The sequence below is a fragment of the Eretmochelys imbricata genome, chromosome 19, assembly GCF_965152235.1.
Source record: "Eretmochelys imbricata isolate rEreImb1 chromosome 19, rEreImb1.hap1, whole genome shotgun sequence".
NCBI lineage: Eukaryota > Metazoa > Chordata > Testudines > Cheloniidae > Eretmochelys > Eretmochelys imbricata.
This window is the reverse complement of record NC_135590.1, coordinates 11,012,934-11,033,580: the sequence shown is the minus strand read 5'-3', so window position 1 is coordinate 11,033,580 and position 20,647 is coordinate 11,012,934. Positions and strand designations below refer to the sequence as shown.

At 57.1% G+C, this 20,647-nt stretch overlaps 1 protein-coding gene across 5 annotated transcripts in view; it reads left to right on the top strand.

Moving 5' to 3' along the window:
* Window positions 1–20,647, top strand: part of AHDC1 (AT-hook DNA binding motif containing 1) — a 106,181-nt gene that overhangs the window by 1,086 nt on the left and 84,448 nt on the right. The gene's annotated exons all lie outside the window — the stretch shown is intronic.

The following is a 20,647-nucleotide window of genomic DNA, read 5'->3' as shown; positions in this document are numbered from 1 at the left end:
TGGGGAGGGGGTTAAAGGGCAGCCTGCAGTCCAGATGAAACAGCCTTTGTCTCCCCGTGTAGCAGCTTGGCAGCAGTTGAGGCCAAGTGGGTTGTATTTCTCTTATTTCCTGTCCGCCCTCCCCGAAGCCCACACCGCTCCGGTGACTGCCTTGCAATATGCTCTCCATCTCTCGGTGGCTGCCTTTCTGTGTGTGTGTGTGCGCCCCCCCCCCCTTTAAAAAAAAATCCCTACCGCAAATCGCTTTAGGTGTAAACACTAATCTTGCCTTGCACATGCAGATGGGGGCGATGCAGGCAGGGGCTGTGCATCTGAGAAGCCCCAGAGTAAGAGGATATGTTTACTAAGTGGCGGGGGTGGGTGGGTGGGGAGCTGCTTTGAAAGGGAAGGGTGGGTGGCGAGGCGAGGGGAGGGGGGGGGGTTGGAATGGAAGATCAAGCCAACAGTCCTTTATTATTTCAGCATGTGGGTTTGGTTCTAGGCAAAAGCGTGGGGGTGTCGGGGACAGACGCCTCCTGGCTCTGGCTCATTTCCCCCCCCCCAACCACCCCCCCCCCCGTTTGGCAGGGTGAAGTTGCATCCTCTGTGAGAGTTGTTCCCAAATTGCTGGAGTTTTAATTGCAGTTCAAGGAGCAAAAGCCGCAGAAATGTTTGGCAAGGGGGGATATGAAGGCGGGGGGGGGGGGGCAGGGAGGTAAAGGCTGGGGTGGGGAGACGTTGTCTGGCAAGCAGAGTTGTGTGCGCGCTGGCAGGGTGGGGGGCGGGGGGAGTTACTGGAGCCAGCGTTACCTGTGGAACAAAGTCGCCTACTTCTTTAAATAAATAAATAAGCCTGGAATCTATGCGTTTCCTTTTGGAGGGATGTGATTTCACAGGGTTCCTCGCCTGCCTCCCCCTGCATGTGGGATTGCTGAGTGACAGCTGTCAGGCTGGCTTCTGTCCACTAGAAGGCAGGCGGCAGTTATAATGAAGGATGTCAACAAAATTTGTGGTGATCTTTCTTTTCTCCTGTCTGCGCCTGTATCTCTGTGATATCAACCCAGCCCTTCCTGCTGTGCTTCCCCCCACCCCCAAAGCGGTGGGGGCTGCTGGACAGCAGAGGGATAGACCTTTGGTTGGGGGGGGGGGGTTCTTTATGGTTCATAAAGGCCTTTAGTTGCAAGCATGGTGAAGGTGCTTGGCTGGGCTGTCCAGGGGGGAATGCTGCACAAAGTTGGATGCGTTGGAGACCCTGCTGCTACCTTAAATTCTAGAGAGCTAGTTCTTAGGGGCCAGATTTTTGTAAGAGTCTTTTCTTTTGGATTTTTTTTTTTTTTTAGATCCCTTTGGTGCCAAGGTGCTGCACCCCCTGCTTGCAAATAACACACTGGAATTCTTAGCTCAGACCCAGACACAGGGTTGCTGGAGTAACTCCACTGAGCGGCACTAGTGGGAGATCAGAACTACCCCCCTGGGTGCTTAGTTGGAAAACACTGAGATTCTTATACATCCAGAAAATCAAACTACCCTAGCAGCCAGGCTGAGGAGACTGAATACTCTGCGAGCTCACTTGGCAGGGGCCAGTTTCTCCCCATGCAAGACCAGGTGGCCTGTGCATAGAGAACTTGGCATGTTGCTTTGGGAGTGGAGCTCAAAAGCCCTATTCTGAGCTCAGTTTCGCTGGTATAAACCCAGCGATTAGTGGAGTGACTCCAGATTGACACCACCGTGACAGAGAGCAGACGGGAGCCCTAAGAACTTAGGCACCGATTCAGCAAACACTTAAGCGGGCGCTGAAGACCCACTGAATTCAATGCGACCTCTTCAGAGCTTTGCTGAATCGGGGCGTGATGACTCACTAGGTGTCCCCTTGCAGTGACTGTCTTGTTGTCTGTGGGATCTGGAGGGGGAGGGGGAAATGCTGCTCTTTATGCCTATGCAACCAGAATAGGCCAAACCATGCCTGGTGCAACTCCACCGCAGTCCATTGCCTCCTGGGCCGTTACGTGGTGGGACGATTTTAGCCCCTTGGACCTGACTGTGCCCTCACTCGTGCTGGCTTTGCACTGAGCAGGCACCCCATTCCCTTCCCCTAAATAGTCTGGCTGTGTTGCTTTCCATGGAGCTGCTCCCGGTTGGCACCAGTGTTGCTCAGAGCAGGATTGGCCCCGTTGCCTTGGACGGGGGGGGTTGCGGGAGACGTATTGGCACCATGGTGGGAACGGGGTGGGCAAGGACGTGATGCAGAGTTGGGAGCTGGAGGCTGGGGCAGGAGAGGCGATGGAAGGTTATAGGAGGCTTGAAGGGGCTGGCTGGACAGAGTACCTGCCCTGGCCTCCTTAGAAGAGGCAGCAGGGACCCGGGGCAGTCTATTTCTGCTGAGATCCCGAGGAAAGCTCTGGGAGAATTGTAGGCTTCTATAAATAGCGTGTGTCAGCCAAGTGGAAACAGGGCCTTGAAATGCTCCTGCTATTCTCTCGAGTGCTGGAAACCAGCTCTCAGTAAACAGGCTTTGGTGGGGAGGGCCCTTTCCTACTTCTGGACTTGTAATGTGGGTGGATGGGGGGGATTTCTGCCTGGAAGTGGAGCCCAGCACCCCACGGAGAAGGGGCTTTGGACACCAGCCTGTGGCTCTGTCTGGCTGGATGTGCGATGGGTCTTTTGCATTGAAGATCTTCTCCCTTGCGCTCGATGCTCGGTAATGGACAGTCTGGTATGTGCTGTCCTGTCGGGCTGAGCCTTACTAAAGTGACTAGTGATTTTGGGTGCCCAACCTGAGAACTCTTAAAGGGGCCTGGGTTTTCAGTAAGTGCTGAGCATCCTCCGTCTGAAACTCAGGCCCCCTTTAAAGTGGATCAGGTCAGGCCTCCAAAATCCCAAGTCACTTCTGAAAATCCTGCCCCTCATTGAGTGCGTGTGATCAATGTATCCATTGTCGACTCGCCAGATCCGTGGGGGCTCATTGTCGTCTCCTCTGGCATGCCACCATTGACTTGGAGTTATTCCTGATTCTACACCTGGTACGAGCGAGGAGCAACTCGGATCTGAGATGTTTAGCAAACCCATTGTGCGGTGTGTGTAGACCATGTTTTTGGCCAGATCCCTGGAAGGGTCAAGTGAAACGTACATTTTATATCCATGTGGAATAAAAGCCAGCAGGAGATGCTGTTCCATTTCCAGCCCTGCTGATAACCTGGACATCTGTCCGGAATAAGCATACATTTTCAGCTGTTGGCTCTGCCTTTCCCCACCACCTCTATGTCAAGTGATGCACGAGGGGCTCTCGAAAGCCCTGACTTTTGGTGTGTTTGAAAGGTAAAGCTTTGCTTTGGAGCTTGTGTGTTGTCTTCCATGCTGGGGAGCATGAAAAGTGTGTTGCCTTCTGAGACACATCCCTTCCCACACTGGTATTCTCTGGTGCAATTCGTTGCCCCTCTGCTCTGCTATGAGGCATTGTCTGTTGCACAAGAGTGCGTTGTAGGGCTTGCTGTGACTCCGCCTCTGTCGCACACCCATTCTGGAGCATTGCACAGCTCCCCAGGACACTTTGGCTCTCTTCCATAAACGTGTGACTGCATTGCTCACTGGGGCATCTGTGCATGTCTGGGGCAGTGCCCTGACCACCATGACACGTTCTCTGGCTGGTGCGTATGTGTGAATGCATTGCACTGTGCTCTGTGGCTCCTAGGCTTTGTTCACGTGCGTGTGTTACTCACTGTGAAATAACTGGTGTGACCTCCTGTGCGTTGCAGGGCCAGTCATAATGCCTCCTTGCATGTACTGGTGCATTGCACGGACCAGCAGGACACCTTTGCTTCTTTGCACACTGTCCTATGCAGAGCACTAGTGCACCGCTTCTCTCCTGCATGCTCAGACTGGTGCTTTGCACTAACCGTTGCCATGTGTCTTTGGTCCCTCGTGTGCACATACACTGATGCATTTTATCGCCCACCCTTTCACCTTTGCTTGAGCACCTGGGTAAGTATTTTGTTTCCACAGCAAAACGTAGCTTTAAGGCTGTAATTTTCTTCAGATGTGATCTCTGGGATGCCCGCTGCGACTCTTAGTGGGGTATATTCTGGAGCCCGGGATGAAAGGGATGTGACACACTCGAGATAGTTTAGCGGTGTAAAGAGAAACAGCCTGGAGTTTACTGGGCTGTCTTCAGGGCCCAGGCTAGCTTGCTGTCGAGAAGGTAGCATGTGCTTGCAATGTGATAAGGTGTGTGAGGAAGGCGTCCCGTTTCCAGCTTGGCAGTACTCGTCCATTTGGGCTGGGAGCTTGCTGAACTGGGCTTGGTCTCAGAAAAGCACAAAGATACATGGGGCAAGTGTGGGGATGAGTCCCTGTTCCTCTCTGTGAGTTTGCTGCTGGGGCTGCATATGGGGAAGATTGGCATGACGGTCTCCTCTGCTGGGCTGGCATCAATCACCGGTTCCATTGGCCATCACAGACCCGGCTCTCCCCCTGCGTCTTGGCTGCAAGAAGAAAAATCGGCATCAGAGAGTCCTGCCACAACTGGGAGAAGGGCGTCAACGGGAGTCAAAAGTTTGATGGCGAAACGCATCCCTCTCCTTCCTCCCTGCTCCCCGGCACTGCACCTTGCCCAGCACTGAGACAGGCTGATGTTTTCTTGGCATGGGGAAGGCTGCTAGCCCCCAACGCCCTTGGGACGGGGAGGTTCCCGGAGCATGGAGAGACCACTCAGGGGATCTAATTAACTAACAGAGCCCCCTGGCCCAAGGGAAGCAGGGTGCTGGGGGGAAAGTTGGGTGGAGCAGGTTTCCAAACAATGGGTTGCCCGTTGGGGCTAGTTACTTGCCTGGGCAGGAGGGCTGCCCCAGGGGAGCATCTGTTAGAGCTTGCAGGATGCATGCAGAGCCGAGCTGGGGAGAGATACGCGTGTATGTGAAGTTTGGTGTGTCCCCCTCCATCCGGGAGCGAGCTGCTAGAGAGGAGAGTTGCCTCAATCCAAGGGAGGGGTGAGGCAATAGCAGCCTGAGAGACCCCAAGCCCTCCCCCCAAAAGCTCTGACAGCAGTGGTTCTGTTCCCAGCACTGGGAGTGGGATCTAGTGGTTAAAGGAAGTGGCTGATAGTGGCCCGTGGTCTGCAACCTCCGCTTGGCTGGTCAGTGTCTCTGCCGTGGGAGAGGGGTAAGACCAGACCAGGTTTGTGGGACAAAAGTGAACCTGGCTCTGCGCTGCAAGGTGCTGGAGAGCGGGAGACAGCTGCCTGGTACCCAGGCCAGGGGAGTCTGTTAGGGCGGAGCTCTTCTGCCAGCCCAGGTGGGGAGCAGCAGCCGTGTTCGGTGGTGGTGTGACTTGCAAGCCAGGCGGAGGCTGGGTGCAAAGTGCAGAGATGCCAGTGAGAAGTGGCAGCAGCCGTTGGGCCCTCCAGAGGGGGCGAAAGGGATGCCGCAGGCCATGCTGGCTGGGGAGCAGGAGACTTGGATTTTCCTATACATGGCAAGTCGGGGTGGGCGCAGAAGAGGCCACAATGTGGATTGTGGGGGGATGGCCCCATCAGAGGCAAGTGCTTAGAGATGTGGGGATGATGGGTTAGGAGAGGGGGAGGTGAGCTGAGACGTGGGTGGGGAGGGGCCGTGTGTGCAAAGGTAGGAATAAAGACACTTTTTAGGGACTGAGAGACTCCCCCAGGCACACCCCTGGGTGGAGAAGTGGGGCGAGACACACTGACATCTGGCAGACACGACCAGGGAGGGCAAGCGACCACTCAACATATGTGTGCGTGGAGACGTGGGGACCGCCGATGCATCCTCAAATGGCAAGATATGGGGAGACTGGGGAAACTTGACCATGGTACCGGTCTTCCGAAAGGAGGATGCCGTGATCCTGGCGTTTGCTGGCCAGGAATTTCTATCCTCCCACATTAACTAAAGGGGCGCTCTTAAGAGAAAAATGTCAAAGGTCCCAACGCTCTCAAGGCTTGTGCTGGCACTTAACGTCCATGGGTCTACCCAAGCGAAGCCTGGATGTTAGTTTGTGCAAGATCAGGGTCTAAATATCTAGAGGTTAATGGAACCTTGGTGCGATAAAGATCAAATCTTGCAGTGCCGTAAATCCAGGTGGTATGCTGATTGACGCCAGCTGGCCCCCAGGAATTTACCCAGCATAAAATGTGATGGCTTTCCTTGGGATGGGATGATACAAGGGACGCTCTTAGGGGAGTGTGGTGGATGAGCTGTAATGCACCTGGATTTTAGTCAAGCCTTTGATAGGGTCTCTCAAAATTTTACGGGGAAAGTTAAATCGTCTTGGCCTGGAGTGAGCACCTGTGGGGAGTGAAAAGTGTCTGAAGGATTGTGGTTAGGCAGCGATGATAAAAGGGAACCCCTGGCCTAGTGTTTGGTGCCTAGTAGAGGCTGCTTTAGAACCAGTCTTGATGGTCCAGAAGACACTAAACTGGGAGGAGCCGGGAACTCCAAGACAGAAGGAAAACAACCCCTCGGGCTCTGGAGAGACCAGAAAATAACGAACAAAGATTTGGGTTTTGTGGAGGACATTCAAGTTGGATGGGACTTTGCTGCCAGAATGTAAAGCTATATTTAGGGAAAGTTATCGTCTTCTGATTTTGTTCCTTGTTTTCCAGCGTGGCTAGTAGAAACCCATGGGAAAACGAGCCGAACCAGATCTTGGAGGAGAGGGGAGGAATGTGGGAAGGAGTAATGGCCAGGAGAAACCGAAATGTGACAGTGGGCAGCAGGTTGAACAGGGAGTGGTTTGCATACTTGTGTGGCCGTTATGATAACAAAGAAAGCCAGGGTAGCCTTGGGCCTGTGTGCTCTGAGACCTGGAACAGAGGAAGCTAGTGTCCTCCTTCCTTCCAGCACCACTCACCCCCTGCTTTGTGTGATGAGAGGCTGGGCTGTATTGACCGTCGGGGCCTGTTGGAAGGACCAGCAAGGGAGGCTGACTGGGATCTGGGGGAGGGTTTTATTTGTGCTGTGATTTGGAGGGGTTTCCATTGGGGAGCCCTTCTCTTACTTACCAATCCACCAGCCCATTGGCACCTTTGTAACACTTCCTGCAGCTCCTGGCATTTTGGATGCTTTTTAGAAGTGGCAGTAAGTCTACAGGTAGTTGGATTGTCCCAGCACCAGTGCCCTGGGAATGCTGTGCTCGGCTCTGGGCATTTTGTAACCAAGGGAGACCCGGGCACATTGGGAGAGGGTCGAGAGAAGAGCAGCAAAACAGATCCAGGGCTGCAGAGGCCAGCTGACATGGGGCTAAATAAGTATAGGCTGGCAAAGGGCTGGAGCGAATGGGGCTGGGGGCATATGCCAAGGCTGCAGGGAGATTAATTTGCATGGGACTGGGAGAGGAAGGGAGGCAGAGGGAAAACTTCGGCTGTTGTCAGGGGAGGAAGCTTCCTGGCAGTGGGAGCTCTGGGAGCGTGGCCTAGCATCTCGGTCAGCGTGTCGCAGGCTCTGAGCCTGCTTTGGCCGGGGATGGGGAGTTGGGCACGGTTTTTAGGTACTTCTATGGCCCCTCTTACTATAATCCCTAAGTGCCTCCAGTCTTCCGTGTATTTGTCCTCACATGCCCCGGGAGGTCAGGCAACGCTGTTACCCATTGTGCAGAAGGCAAACTGAGGCACGGATGATAAAGTGTCTGGGGTGGGGGAGGTCTATGGCAGAGCAGGGAATTAATGCAGGGCTCCCAAGTCCCAGGCCCATGCCCTAATCCCTGGGTCTCCTTTCCTTGCACCAGTAGGGGTTGCTACCCAGAGGTCTCTTCCATTTCTGATTGCTAGGGGTCCATACATGTTGTGTGTACTGGGGTGGGAGGGGAGACCCCCAGGGATTTCCCCATGGCAAGGGAGGCTCCTGGTTCTGCAGCTGGTGAAGGGGCGTTGGGCACATACTGCAACATGACCCTGGCCTGCTCTGGCCCGGCATGGGCTTTCCCCAAAGCATCCTTGGTCAGTGTCTTGGACCATGTCCCACCATAACCAGGTCTTAGCTGGTTTCTCTGCAATGCCCCCACCCCCGGTGCCGGCTTCCCCAGCAGCTCCCACTCACCTGGCATGTTCTCCCGGGTGTCCCCAACATGCGCACCAAGTCCACTGGCTTCCGCCAACCACGGGGTGTTAACGGGATGTTGTGGTGTCTCTCCCCCCGACCCACCCCCCAGCACAGCCATCCCTGAAAAGCTGCATCCTGGGACGGCTGGGGGTGAGCGTGATGAGAGCTCCGGGCCAGAGGGGGGACACCTCGTTCAGGACGGGGGGACCCCCCTATGTGGGAAACCCTGGGGTATGCAAACAAGGGAAGCAGTGAGGATGGGGCTGGGCCTGCCATGCCCAGGGGAGCTGGTGGGGAAGAGAAAGGCAGGATGGCAACAAGGAAGCACCCATATCCCCCCCACATCCCCTGGGGGCTGGGGTGAACCCCCTTGGGGAGGGCTGGGAGGAAGAGGCCTGGGCTGACCTGTGACCGAAGGGGGATGCCGAGCGTCTAGGGTGAGGTGTGGTGGCAGGACCTCACGGGGCGGGCAGGGGTCTGCAGGTGCAGAGCAGGGAGTGCCGCTGGAGCTGGCGTGGGTCTCGTGGGTGCTGTGCAGGAGGGGCGAAATGGAGGGGCCGAGCTCTGTGTGACAGGGTGGGGATGGCCGCCCCCCCACCCTCCAATGTGCTAGCGAAGGCCGAGGCCCAGTCCAGCTGCTCATGTTGGCTGTTGATGCGTCCCAGCTGTCTGCTGGCCCCTGGGCGCAGCTGGGCAGCTCTGAGGTGCTGGGTAGCGGGTGTGGAGAGCAAAAAGAGGACAGGGCAAGGAAAGAGACTGGGGGGCGGGGAGGGTCTGCTGTTTGGCTGCCAGGCGGGCGTGTGTGCGAGGTCCAGATGGGGCCAGCTCCCTGTGAGCCAAGCTGCCATCTCGCTCCTGGGCTCGGGGTGGGGGCAGAATGGAGGAGGGTATGGGGCGCGGTGCCTGGGTTGGTTCCTTGCCTGGCGAAGGCCTGGCTAGCCCGGAGCTGTCGCCTGGCTGATCAAAGGTGAATTCCTGAGCCGAAGCCCCAGGAGCTGTAATCCTCAGGCTGCAGCCTCCTGCTTTCCTGTCTCCCTCCCCCACCCCTCCCCACAAGCCAAAGGAGCCCGGGTGGAGGTGCCTTCCTCCCTCCCTCTCCCCCGTCCCCCCCAATCCAGGGGGCTCCTCGGCAGTGTCTCTGTCAGCAGTTTGTAAGGAGATGAAAACAATCCACAAAACTTGTTTTTGGGCCTGGCATTCTCCCTCCTTCCCTCCACACCCCCTACACCCGCCCCGTTTTCTCCCTCCCCCTTCCCACCTCTGCTTCTCTCAGATGCTTCAAAGGCAGGGATGCCCTGAAGGCAGCAGAAGCACCTAGCAAGCACACACTAAATATTTGAACATGGATGGGCAGGCTGAAATTTTGCCTGTGTCCCTCCCTGACCACTCTCCCCAGCTCCCCATGACCCCTTCTCCTCCCAGGACGATGGGGCAGGAGGAACAGACATAAGAACGGCCTTACTGGGTCAGACCAAAAGTCCATCTAGCCCAGTATCCTGTCTTCCAACAGTGGCCAATGCCAGGTGCCACAGGGGGAATGAACAGAACAGGGAATTGTCAAGTGATCCATCCCCTGTCGCCCATTCCCAGCTCCTGGCAAACAGAGGCTAGGGGCACCATCCCTGCCCATCCTGGCTAATAGCCACTGTTGGACCTAGCCTCCGTGAATTTATCTAGTTCTTTTTTGAACCTATTATAGTCTTGGCCTTCACAACATCCTCTGGCAAGGAGTTCCACAGGTTGACTGTGTGTTGTGTGAAATTCTTTCCCCTCTCTACCCCCCTGGCCATCCCCATGTTCAGGAGAGGGGCTGTGGAGGTCTTTGCTCTCTGCCAGGCAGAAAAACACCAACTTGCACCCCCTCCGGCAAGCGGCAGTCCTCTTTGCTAGCGGGGGATCTCAGCTACCTACGGAGAGCCCAGAAAATCAGTGGGCATCTCTTCGACACAAAGCGCTCTAACTGCAGCCCCTGGCACACAGACGTATGCGCTAGGAGCCGCAGTACCTGCCTACGAGCTAGCACCCCAGTGCATGCTTGTATCCCATCGCTGACACCAGGGTGCCCCCAGCACACACTCACCCAACACACATTTACACTCCCCCAAGCCAAGAGGCACTGTCCCCTATCACATATATGTACACCCCTGAAATGTTCTGATACACACACATTTCCCCCCACCCCCCAGCACAGGCCTGCAGCTCCTCACCAGACACAGGCAAACATCTGCTTTCAGAGCCATCTCCCGTCCCCCCCCTCCCCCAGGCTGAGAAGCACCCTCCAGCCCAGCCCCAAACCCTGCAGGGGCTCCTGACTCCCCTCCCCTCCCCAGCATTCCATGGGAGTGAAACACAAGTGCTGGCAGGGGCCGTCTCTCTCTCTGGCCTGCTCTCTGATTCCTGAACAAAGCCTCCCCTAGTTCTCCTGGGAGCCAGGGCTGAAACAGGAGAGGCGGCTTCTGCTGCCGCTGGCCTGGAATGGCTAATGATTGTTCCTCAGTCCCACCTCGGCTTTGCACTGGGAGAGCCAGAGCCCGGGGTGGGGGCTGGTGCTGGGGGCACTGGGGAGGAGAGGAAAGGGCTGCAGGGGTCTGTAGCTCGTCCAGGCCAGTCTGGGTAGTTCTAGTTGGACCCTGCAGGGTTTACCAGCACACTCCCCTCCACACCCCCACCCTCCAGGCCTTCCCCAGGGGGCATGCGGTGCTGAAGGGTGTTCTTGCTTCTGCTCTGGGGGGTTCCCTGTGCTGTCATAGGGCTACCGTGACTGCCCAGCTGCGATCCTTCCCTGGGGACATCCGGGAGAGGAAGTTGAGATGCAACAACTGGAGTGTAAATGCTGGGCCAGTTCTGCTCTCCCTGCCCTCAGGTGGATTGCGGATCAGCAAATCCGGATTCCTTCCAATGTGGCCGAGAGCAGAACCTGATCACTGCTGTCTTTGCATCTCAGCAAAATGCCAGGTCCCCAGTGGTGCTCCCAGAATTACAGGAATCTCTTGGAGAAGACTTAGAAATCAGTCACCCTGGTGGATCTGTGGCGGAGGGGAAGCCACACTCATGGATTGTGCTAAATTCTGGGGTCCCCAGCAGGTCCCCTTCACTTACCTAACACTGATTATCTGGGGAGCTCACTGCACTTTGCACAAGCCTCACAACTGCTGCATTGCAAGGTGGGTCAGTACCATTATCCCCGTTCTAGAGATGGGGAAACCGTGGCTCGGATTGGGGCTGTGACTTGATCAAAGCCATGCTAGAAGGGGCTTTGTCAGAGCCAAGATTAGAATCCAGGAATACCTGGCTCCTAGTCCTGTGTGCAGACCATGCCATGCCTTGCTCAGTGCCATGATGGTGGTATTCAGGTGGGCACATGTGAGTCTGTTCACTTTCTAGGTATGTACAGGAGGCCAGATGCAGCCCTGGTATAAGGGGCTCTGGGTTATTGACTTCCATGGAGTCACAGGTCTGAATTTGGCTGCGAGGTGCCGCTCAGAGGCAATTCTCGAACACCAGGCTTGCTTCCCGAAGTCCAACTCCTTGCAGCAGAACGAGGCTTCCCCTCCCCATCCGCCTCTGGTGAAGCAAGCCCCTGTCGGAGCGCAGTCCCCGACAGCGAAGGTTATTTTAATGGATGCATTACTTTAAACGAACCCTTTGCCATCTGTTCCACCCCCTAATTACGAATGCAAAAAAAGCCCATCTCACAGCCAGCGCAGGAGAAAGTAAAGATATAAGTGATTTAAATGCATGTAGCTGCAGCTCTGCAAGCAGCTGGGATGGGCTGACTTCCACTCCTTCCTTTCGTCTCCTAGGCAAGTGGGGCAAGTGGCAGGGGGCAGGCCCTCTCGTGCCCCACGCTGAGGGTATTTCTTCTTGCAATGGGAGGGGTGGCTTTGCTGGAGAGCGGGCTCTGGCTCTCAGGAGGGGGCAGCAAGGGGGCACCTTGTTCCCCTCCCCTGCAGGTCAGCTTTGCCCCAGGGCTAAATTTCTCAGCTCCTAGGATTCTGAGCCTTCAAAGTGCAAGGAAACGTTTTCTGCCTTCTTTTGCTCCAGTGCATTGTGGGAATGCCAGCGGGGTGGGGGGAGTGTGCGAGAGAAGGAGAGAGACACACAGCTGCGTGCTGTTTCAGACAAACCCTGGTTCTAATCAGCTCTAAGCCGTGCCACCATTGATACGTTCAAGGCAGCTATCCGGTCAGGATGTTGCTTATTAGATGTTTATGCCGCGGTCATGCCTCGAGGCCAGGCAGGTTGGGACCCAGGGTGCTAGGCACTGTACAAAGATCTGGTAAATGATGGTGCCTGCCCCATAGAGCTTAGGGGGTGAGACTAGGTGATTTGCCCAAGGTCACAGAGGAAGTCGGTGGTGGAGCAGGGACTTGAATCCAGGTCTCCTGAGTCATAGGTCAGTGTGCTAACCACTAGACCATCCAGCCTACTAGTAGCCCCATGCTATTATGGCTTATATGGCACCACACGTGCACAATGGTGTCTCACAGGCCAATGGCAGAGACGAGACCCTCGGTCCAGGGAGCTTCCAATCTAAGATAGAAGAAAGGTTCAGTTAAACAACTGATCACCCCAGGAAGAGAAGCGAGGCTTGGCTAGGGGGCTAAGAGGGTTCAAGTCCACAAAGAGCAATGTGAGAGGTAATGGCTCAGAGAGAGCGTCAGCTGTTCCCAGGGCAGCGGGTCATACGCTGTGGCCTGGTTTCGCATATTTCGTGTTCGTCAAGGTTTCTCACAGCCCGATCATGCAAGATTGCCCGGCGCCCTCCGCTCCCACACTTGGCACCGTTGGCCCCAGGATTTTGTAACTTTAACAGGAAAGCTAATGTGAATGCCCATGTCTGATGGGTGGCTATTGAAAGGGTTGTTGGGGGGCTTTTTCACCGTCACCTCCCTGTAAGAGCAGCTGCACGGCTCTTCAGTGCCTTGCTACAAGATTCGGAGGGGGAGCTGCTGGAGTCACACGTGGGGTTATGGGACAGCGAGAATAGAGAGTGCCAAGAGACCCTTTCTGCACCATGGGGGTAGGGGTATGTGCGTTGGACTGTGCGGGTGGGGCAGAGGCCACATGGCTGCGGAGTCATTGCCAGGGTGTTCTTGGGGGACCAAATTCTGCACTCGTTCACACCAGTGTAAACTGTTTTTTTTTCAGAGCAGTTACTCTGGATTTACACCGAGAGCAGAACCTGGCTGGTAGTTTCCAATGTCATCGTTGCAACTGGCTCTGTTGTATATTACTCATGTAGTGGGGAAAGACTATTAAAAACTGTAGGGCAAGATTTTCTAAAGTGCCTAGTGATTTTGGGGGTCCAACTTGGGCACCTTAAAGGTGCCTGATTCTCAGAGGCAGGGCTGCTCGGTGCTTTCTGAAAATCAGGCCTCTGTAAGGTGGCACCAGAATCACTTTGACAAGGGAGCTGAGCAAAACTCCTCGCGGTCCTCCTCCGTCTCGCAGAGCAGGAGAGCCTGAATCAAATGTAATGGGACCATTTCTGCAAGGGTAACTTTATTTTACCCTCCTGTGGGCTGCCTGTTAGAGCTGCCCCTGCTCCATTTAACTCCATCGGTTTGACCAGCCAGGTCAGCCGATATGCCTGAAAATCCAAAGCCACACAGAAGGTCGGGGTATGTTTCTCCTAAGTGGTGCTGCAGGTGTGTGTGCATTTGTGGAGCTTCTGTGCTCAGAGAGGTTCTCTGGCCCTCCGCAGTGCCCAGCTCTTGTGACACTTTCTATTTTTTCTTAAAGCCCCAGCTCCCGGAGTCATGTGATTACAGGAGACTCTTGGCTTCCATTTAGAAGGAAAAAAAGTGTGTTTCTCTCTCCCTCCCCCCGTGTGGTTGCAGAGAAGCTGGAAAACACAATCCCTAAAGGGTTAAAGACCAGAAAGCAAATAAAAGGCCCAAAATGTGTATTTTAAAAATCTCATTATTTTTAAGCCAATCTCATGCTTGTGGGGGTCCTGACTAGAAATTTTTGATCACTTGTGGGTGATGATTCTGTCTTCTGTGCGTGCGGAGGGCCATGTTTCTCTCTCTGGACACACACATGTGCTCTTGCTGATGAAACTGGCAGCTCCCTCACGCTGGTGTGGTGCCCTCGGGTCTCTATAGACCACCAAGGGATGAATTCCGCCAGCCCCGCTGCACTGTGTGTATTATCCCCCTCTTACAGACAGGGAGCTGAGGCAGAGAGGGGAGAAGTGACTTGCCTCGGCTCACTCAGAGAGACTGGGGCAGAGAAGGGCATTGGACGCAGGTCACCAAACTCTTAGCCCTGTGCCTGACTCCAGCAGATCCAGCCTTCCTCCCTGGGAGAGGCCAGGGGAGCCCGGGGTGGGCTGACGATGAGGGCATGGGTGCCGTAGGGAGAATGTCACAGGGTCTGCAGCCAGCTTGCTCCTCCTGCCCTAGAGAGGGGAGGCAGGGGAGTGAGGGGCTGCTCCGACCCTTTTTGCTGTCCCCGGGGGGTCTGCCAGTGAGTTCAGGGGGTGGGGTGGGGTCTGCCAGTGAGTTCAGGCCCAGCCCGTTCTACCCCCCACCCCCAGTCTTGTCTGTCTTCCTGGGTGCTCCAGTCTGTCCACGTTCAGCTGCCGCAGATGTGCCAGCAACTCAGAAAGAGGGAATTAAGTTGGGCTGGAGGAATTTTAAAGCTTGCTGCGGCCCTAAGGGTCTTAGACACCCCTGTGGAGACGGGCAGTCATGCAGAATTAATCCTAGTGGCAGCCCAGCTCCGCTTCAGCCCGTGCAGATCTTCGGGAGAACAAGAGGGGAGCGGGGCGGGGCGGGGGAGCTCTCGATGTGGCTGTGGAAATTAATAATAAAAAATCCAAGCTCTAACCCGGCCTTCCCCGGTCTCGAAGGTGGGGCTGGTGGGGAAAGGAGGAGGTGAGGAATTCTCCCAGGGCTTAAGGAAGCCTTGTCGGAGACCGCAAACGGACCCCCGCTGCTCCAGCAAACAGCAGGCGTGGGCTTCCGGGGGGCGGGCGGGGTTCTGCTGTCATGGCCCTGGCTTTGCACGGGTGTGCCCGAGTGTGTGTGTGTGTCTCCAGCAGGGAAAGCGCGCCCTGATGTCTTCCCCCACCTGTCCCCGGGGTGGGAAACCTCGCAGCCCTGCCCTGGATGGTTAGGGTGCCGGGGGTGCCTGGGGGGAGCCGGGAAAGCCTGGGCCCCCTCCACATGCTGGAGCTCGGTGACCCCACGCCACGTGACCGGGAAGAGCCCCCCGATGAGGGATGATCTCATGGAGCGGCCGGCCCTGGATCATGTGGCTGGCGGAAGCCCCGGTCTGCAAAGGGGCTGCGGACGGGAGAGAGGTGCCTGATTGTCCTTCCCCGCCCCCGAAGGTGGGGCCCCTCCTGAGCGGGCAGAGCGTGGGGAACGCCCCCCACCGGCCCAGCCGCCCGTGCTCGCCCTGCCACGGGCGGGGGGGGGAGGAGAAGGGGCAAGACTTCTGCAGACCAATGGGAAAATTCCCCAACCCCCTCCCCCACGTGCAGCCCCCCGGAATTGGGGCCGTGCCCAGCGGGGTTGTGGCGCTCTCGAGTGCTCTGCAGCTGTTGCCTAGCCCTCTGCTCCCGTGTTTTATAAATAATGCAGCACAGAGGCGTGTTGGCAGAGAGCGGTGCAGACAGTCGGATCGAAGGAGCCTTCAGCACAGAGCGAGCGAGAGAGGGAGGGAGGCTTGTGCAACTTGAACCTTGTGATTGCTGAAGGGAGCCGGGCTTCAGCTGGCTGGTGGATTCACCTGCCCTCTGCTCAGCCGCCCGGGAACGGCCGCAGGGGCCCCGCTGGGTAGGTCTGCGCCAGCTGCCCGGGGAGCTGTGGAAGAGAGCTAGGCCTCAGGGGAGCTGCTTCCCTGTGTTTTGGGAGGGGGTGCGCAGGCCTCACGGCCACTCTGGGGCGAGGGGAGGTCGCTGTTGTCCAGTAAAGCCGAGGGATGGGGACTTGGCCAAAGACGCTGAATGGCAGAGATGGGGGTAGGAGCCAGGCACGCTGACTCCCAGTTGTGGGTCCTGACATCCAGAATCCAGGTGCCTTGACTCCCAGCTCCCAGCGCGACCCCCAGTCCTCTACTAGAGCCGGGAAGAGAACCCAGGAGTCCGGACACCAAGCTCCGTGCTCTCGCCACTAGACCCCACTCCTTGCCCTAGGGGAAGGAGGTGTGCTTTTTGCGAGTGACTCCCAGTCGTGGGTCCTGACGTCCAGAATCCAGGTGTCTTGACTCCCAGCATGACCCCCAGTCCTCTCCTAGAGCCGGGAAGAGAACCCAGGAGTCCGGACACCAAGCTCCCCGCTCTCGCCACTAGACCCCACTCCCTGCCTTAGGGGAAGGAGGTGTGCGTTTTCTGAGGGTAAAGATGTTTGTGCGAGTGAGCGAGCGGCAAGGAGCCCGCCGATCAGACTGTTCTGGGTGCACCCCGCAGAGTCTTCAAGGTGACACCCACACATCACGGGGGCCATTGCGCCCGCCCTGCGTGGCTTAGTCGCCCCGATGGTGCAGCATGGCTTGCAAGGTTACCATAGCAACCTGCCGTTGCTAAACTAACCTGAGTAAACATTAACGAGGCAGCCGAGAGCCCCGCATGGGTCGGGGTTGGAGGTTGAGGATGCTTAGCAGGGGGTGGCAGAGGGAGCTGCTGGGGAAGGAGGCAGAGTGGGCCGTGGGTGGCACTCAGCCTTTGTGTAGGTCACTGCGGGGGCGGCTTGGTGCTTGGACCCTGCAGGGATTAGGGCAGGGGGGTCCCAAGCCTGCCCGATGTCCATGGTTCTGCTTGTCTTCCCCACGCCCATCTCCCCTCCTCCTGTCACCAGTAGCTTGTGGCGCAGCCAGCAGAAAAGCCAGGCTCCCAGGGAGGAGCTAGCGACTGACTAGAAAACAGGCTTGTGGAAGTATTTTTTTCCTCTTTAATTTAATTTCCGGCTGTGGTTGGAAAGATGTGTAGGGAGGAGCGTGGTCTATGGGCCAGAGCAAGGGGCTGGGAGTCAGGACTTCTGGGTTCTCGCCCAGACTCTGCGTGGGAATGTGGGCCAATGGTTAGAGCAGGCGTCGCTGGGAGTCATGATTCCTGGGATCTTTTCCAGACGCTGGACGGGGGTGTGGTCAAAGTGCGGGAATAGGAGCTGTGGCTCCTGGCTGCTGTTCCCAGCTCTGGGGGGAGAATTTACAGCAAGGGACTCGGAGCCAGGACTCCTGGGTTCTATTCAGGTTTTTCTGCTGCCTGGCCTGGTGACCCTGGGCATGTCACTTCCCCTCTCTGTGACTCAATTTCTTCTATACAAGGGGGGTGAGGACACTTCGAAAACCTTCGTGGCTCAAAAATCTCTTTCTGCTCCATTAATCTAGCTGGCCTGTTTGCTGTATGTTGAGTTAAAAGGCCTTAGCCCAATGGGCAAGTGGTTCCAGGACCAGGGCAAGGGGTTCCTTCCTGTGGAAGGTTCCCTCCCAGCTAACAGAAAGCCATGGGGCTACCTGTGTGGAGCCGGTGAGCAGAAGATGGTGCGTCAGCAAGAAGGCCAGTGTCCCAGTCCAGCTGCCTCAGGAGCAGCCGGGGCGCTGGGAGTTCCCGGAGAGCCCTACACAGCCAGGGCCTCCGGCGTTTACCTTGGGAAGGAGCAGAAAGAGCCAGGCTCTTGTCCTGGGGGTGGGGATCCTGTGTGGAGCCAGGAAGTTGCACTGCAGAGGGCAGGGATTTTTTTTTCCAGCTCCAGGCTGCCTGCAGGGGCTGTTGGTCTTGTTTGATGGGGGGAAGGCGGCTTTGGGAGTGACGGGCGGATGTGTGGTGCTTCGAAGGGAGTGGGCTGCGGCGGGCAAGCTGGAGGGGAAGGCTCTCAAGCTGATGCATAGCGGCTGAGTCCTGCCTGGGTATTAACACTCCTGTCAAAAAGCTTCAAAAATTGAGCCTCCCAGCCCCCTGGGCACGTAGCCACGTGTCTCCACTTTTACAGATGGGGAAACTGAGGCACGGGGCATTGAACTGACTTGGCCAAGGTTACACAGGGCGTCGGTGGCACAGCAAGATTGGACCGCGGCTTCCCGGATGCTCGTTGTGGGCCTGGACCACAAAACTGGCCTGTGTCGCATAGGATGTAAGTCAGGACAGAGTCTGGTCTCCATGTGACATGGGTCTGGCCCTAAGCGGTAGGAGCTGCAGTCAGCGTCTGAAGTCAGTGATGCAATTGACAGCAGTGGCATGACTGAAATCAGAGTCTGACTCTGGGCTCCCGGCCCCTCAGCTATCAGCGAGGCACTGCCCTGGGTGCAGGTGCATTTCGGGTGCAGGGACAAACCAGGATTCTTACCTTTCGTTCTCTATGGGTCAGGGGATGAGTCACAGTGGTCTGGGGCCAGGTTCCCCGCCCTTCAGCCTGGGAGCTCCCCTGCAGCCTGGGCTCCAGCAAGTGAAGATGTTCCCTGTGGCCGCGAGCACACCTGTATTTTCTCGGGATGTGTGGATGGCCACAGCCACTGCCCTGCCCCCTCGGGCATAGCGGGGGGCGGGGGCGGGAGCTGGGAAAGGCGAGAGGAGGTGGGAATGGTGAGCTTGCAGGAGCTGCTTCGGGGGAGACCCCCCTGTGTGTGGGGGGAGCGGGAGCTGGAAGGATGGCTCCGTGCACAGGCTGCAGCTGCTCCCCTACCCCGGTTAGGCTGGGCCCAGGTGCGCAGCTGCTGAGGTCACACCCGCACCCCCTCCCCCCCCGCATGTCATAGCAGGGCTCTTGCTCCCTGCTCCCCTGGGGTGTCCGCCCCATGTCCCCTACTGTGTCCCCCCTGTGTGGGAGGCTAAGCAGCACTTCATCCCTGTGCCCCACTGACTTGGAGACAGCTGGCGGCGGGCAGGGGCCACTGGCGGCTGTGGGTGGTGGCCTGGCTCATGGCACAGGGCCGAGGTGCAGGGAGCGTTCCGGGGGCGTGTGCATGCATTTGTGGTGAGGTTAGGGCGTTTCTCGGCAGCCGCCGCCTTGCCTCCCCCACCTCCCTGCAGTTGCCACGACGAGTCAACTGCCCGGGTCCCTCCCTTTCCTAGTGGCTTCTCTCTTGCTCTGTGGGGTACGGTGACCCCCATAGAGCCAAGCACCAGGATTTGCTTGTTTCTCTGTCTGTTTCTCTCCCCTGGCCATGCTGGCCGCTGCGCCACCCGGTGAAATTGGCGATGATTGGCTTGTGGCAGTCCGGCATCAGTCACAGAGAAGGCCCCGTGCTCATTTGTGGCTCAGGGCTTCAGGACAGTGACGGGGCTCATTAAAGTCGGAGGTGCAGGTGCCCTAGGTACCTTGCTCATCCCAGAGGGCTGTTAATGAGCGGCCGTTAACAAGCAGCTCGGCACTGCACTGCTCACTCCTGAGTCTGAGTGAGGGAAGAGGCTTGATTTGAAAGCAGGACTCGCAGGGCTGTGTCTGAAATTGCAGAACTGCCTTTCGGTGGGAGGTGGGAGCAGCACAGCTGTGGCTGGGTTGGACAGGAAGGGTTAATGACGGGGCAGTGGTGGCTGGGGACAGACTTCTCCTCCCTTGCCCTGGGTCTCAAAGGTCCCCCTGGTATTTATTTCTTTGGTTTGGGCCTGACATTTATTTCTTCTTTTCAGTGCAGAGGCTTTCAGGTTCTTTTCTTTGCTACCTGCCACCCGCTGAGTATTTGTGCAACAAAGCTTTGCTTGTGATTGCACAGCTGCCTTTGTGCAAAAGTGCTTCCGCGGGGGATCCGGGTGTTGCACGGCTGCCATTGTGCCTCAATGCTGGAGGGGGCGTGTTGCACAGCTGCCCCTGGGCCATAGTGCTTCGGTGTTGCAGGCGCGTGGTCGCATGGCCTTTGTGTCGTGGCACCCCCCACCCCCTTGTGCGCTGCTGTTCCTTTCTCTGCATCAGCCCCCTTGGCGTGGCTGCCCCTCGGCTGACTCTGTGGAAGTGCCCTCCCCCTTCCGCCGACGGCTGCGATTGCTGTCGTCCTGGGAGGTTGCTATGGTCCTAGTGGTTAAATGCTGATTGCACTTGCAGGCCTTCTGGCCCAGTTGTCTAACAGCCTGAAACCTGCAGGAAGATTGAGTGGAGACTCCCTGCCAGCAGCTCGCCTGCAGCCTGCTGATTTCCTCTCTCACACACACTCTGCACTCGCACCTGATTAGGCTCAGGAGCCTCTTTCCTTTTGCCTGCATCACTGCAAAATAAATCCGCCTCTCCTTTTCCCTCCTTCCCCTGGGCCAAACTGACGGCCCTACAGGCGCCTCCCTCTGCAGCTACCGGCTGGGTCTGGTGTGCCCCGGCCGGGGAGGTGTGTGCAGCCTGGCATGGGGAAAGGATCTGAGTTCTAATGCCAGCTCTGCCACTGACTCCCCATGTGTCCTTGGGCAAGTGACGTCCCTTCTCAGTGCCTCGGTTTCCCCAAGTGCTCTTATCCCCGTTTTTACAGATGGGAAACTGAGGCACAGAGGGACCAAGTGACGTGCCCACAATCCCCCAGGGAGCCTGTGGCAGAGCTGGGCTTCAGCCTGATCCCGAGCGTCTACACTGCAATTAGACAGGCCCATAGTTCGAGTCAGCTGGCACGGGCCAGCCACAGGTGTCGATTACAGTGTGGACACGCCCGCAGCGTACTCAGCACCCACAGCTCCAGCTGAAACCGATGGGAGC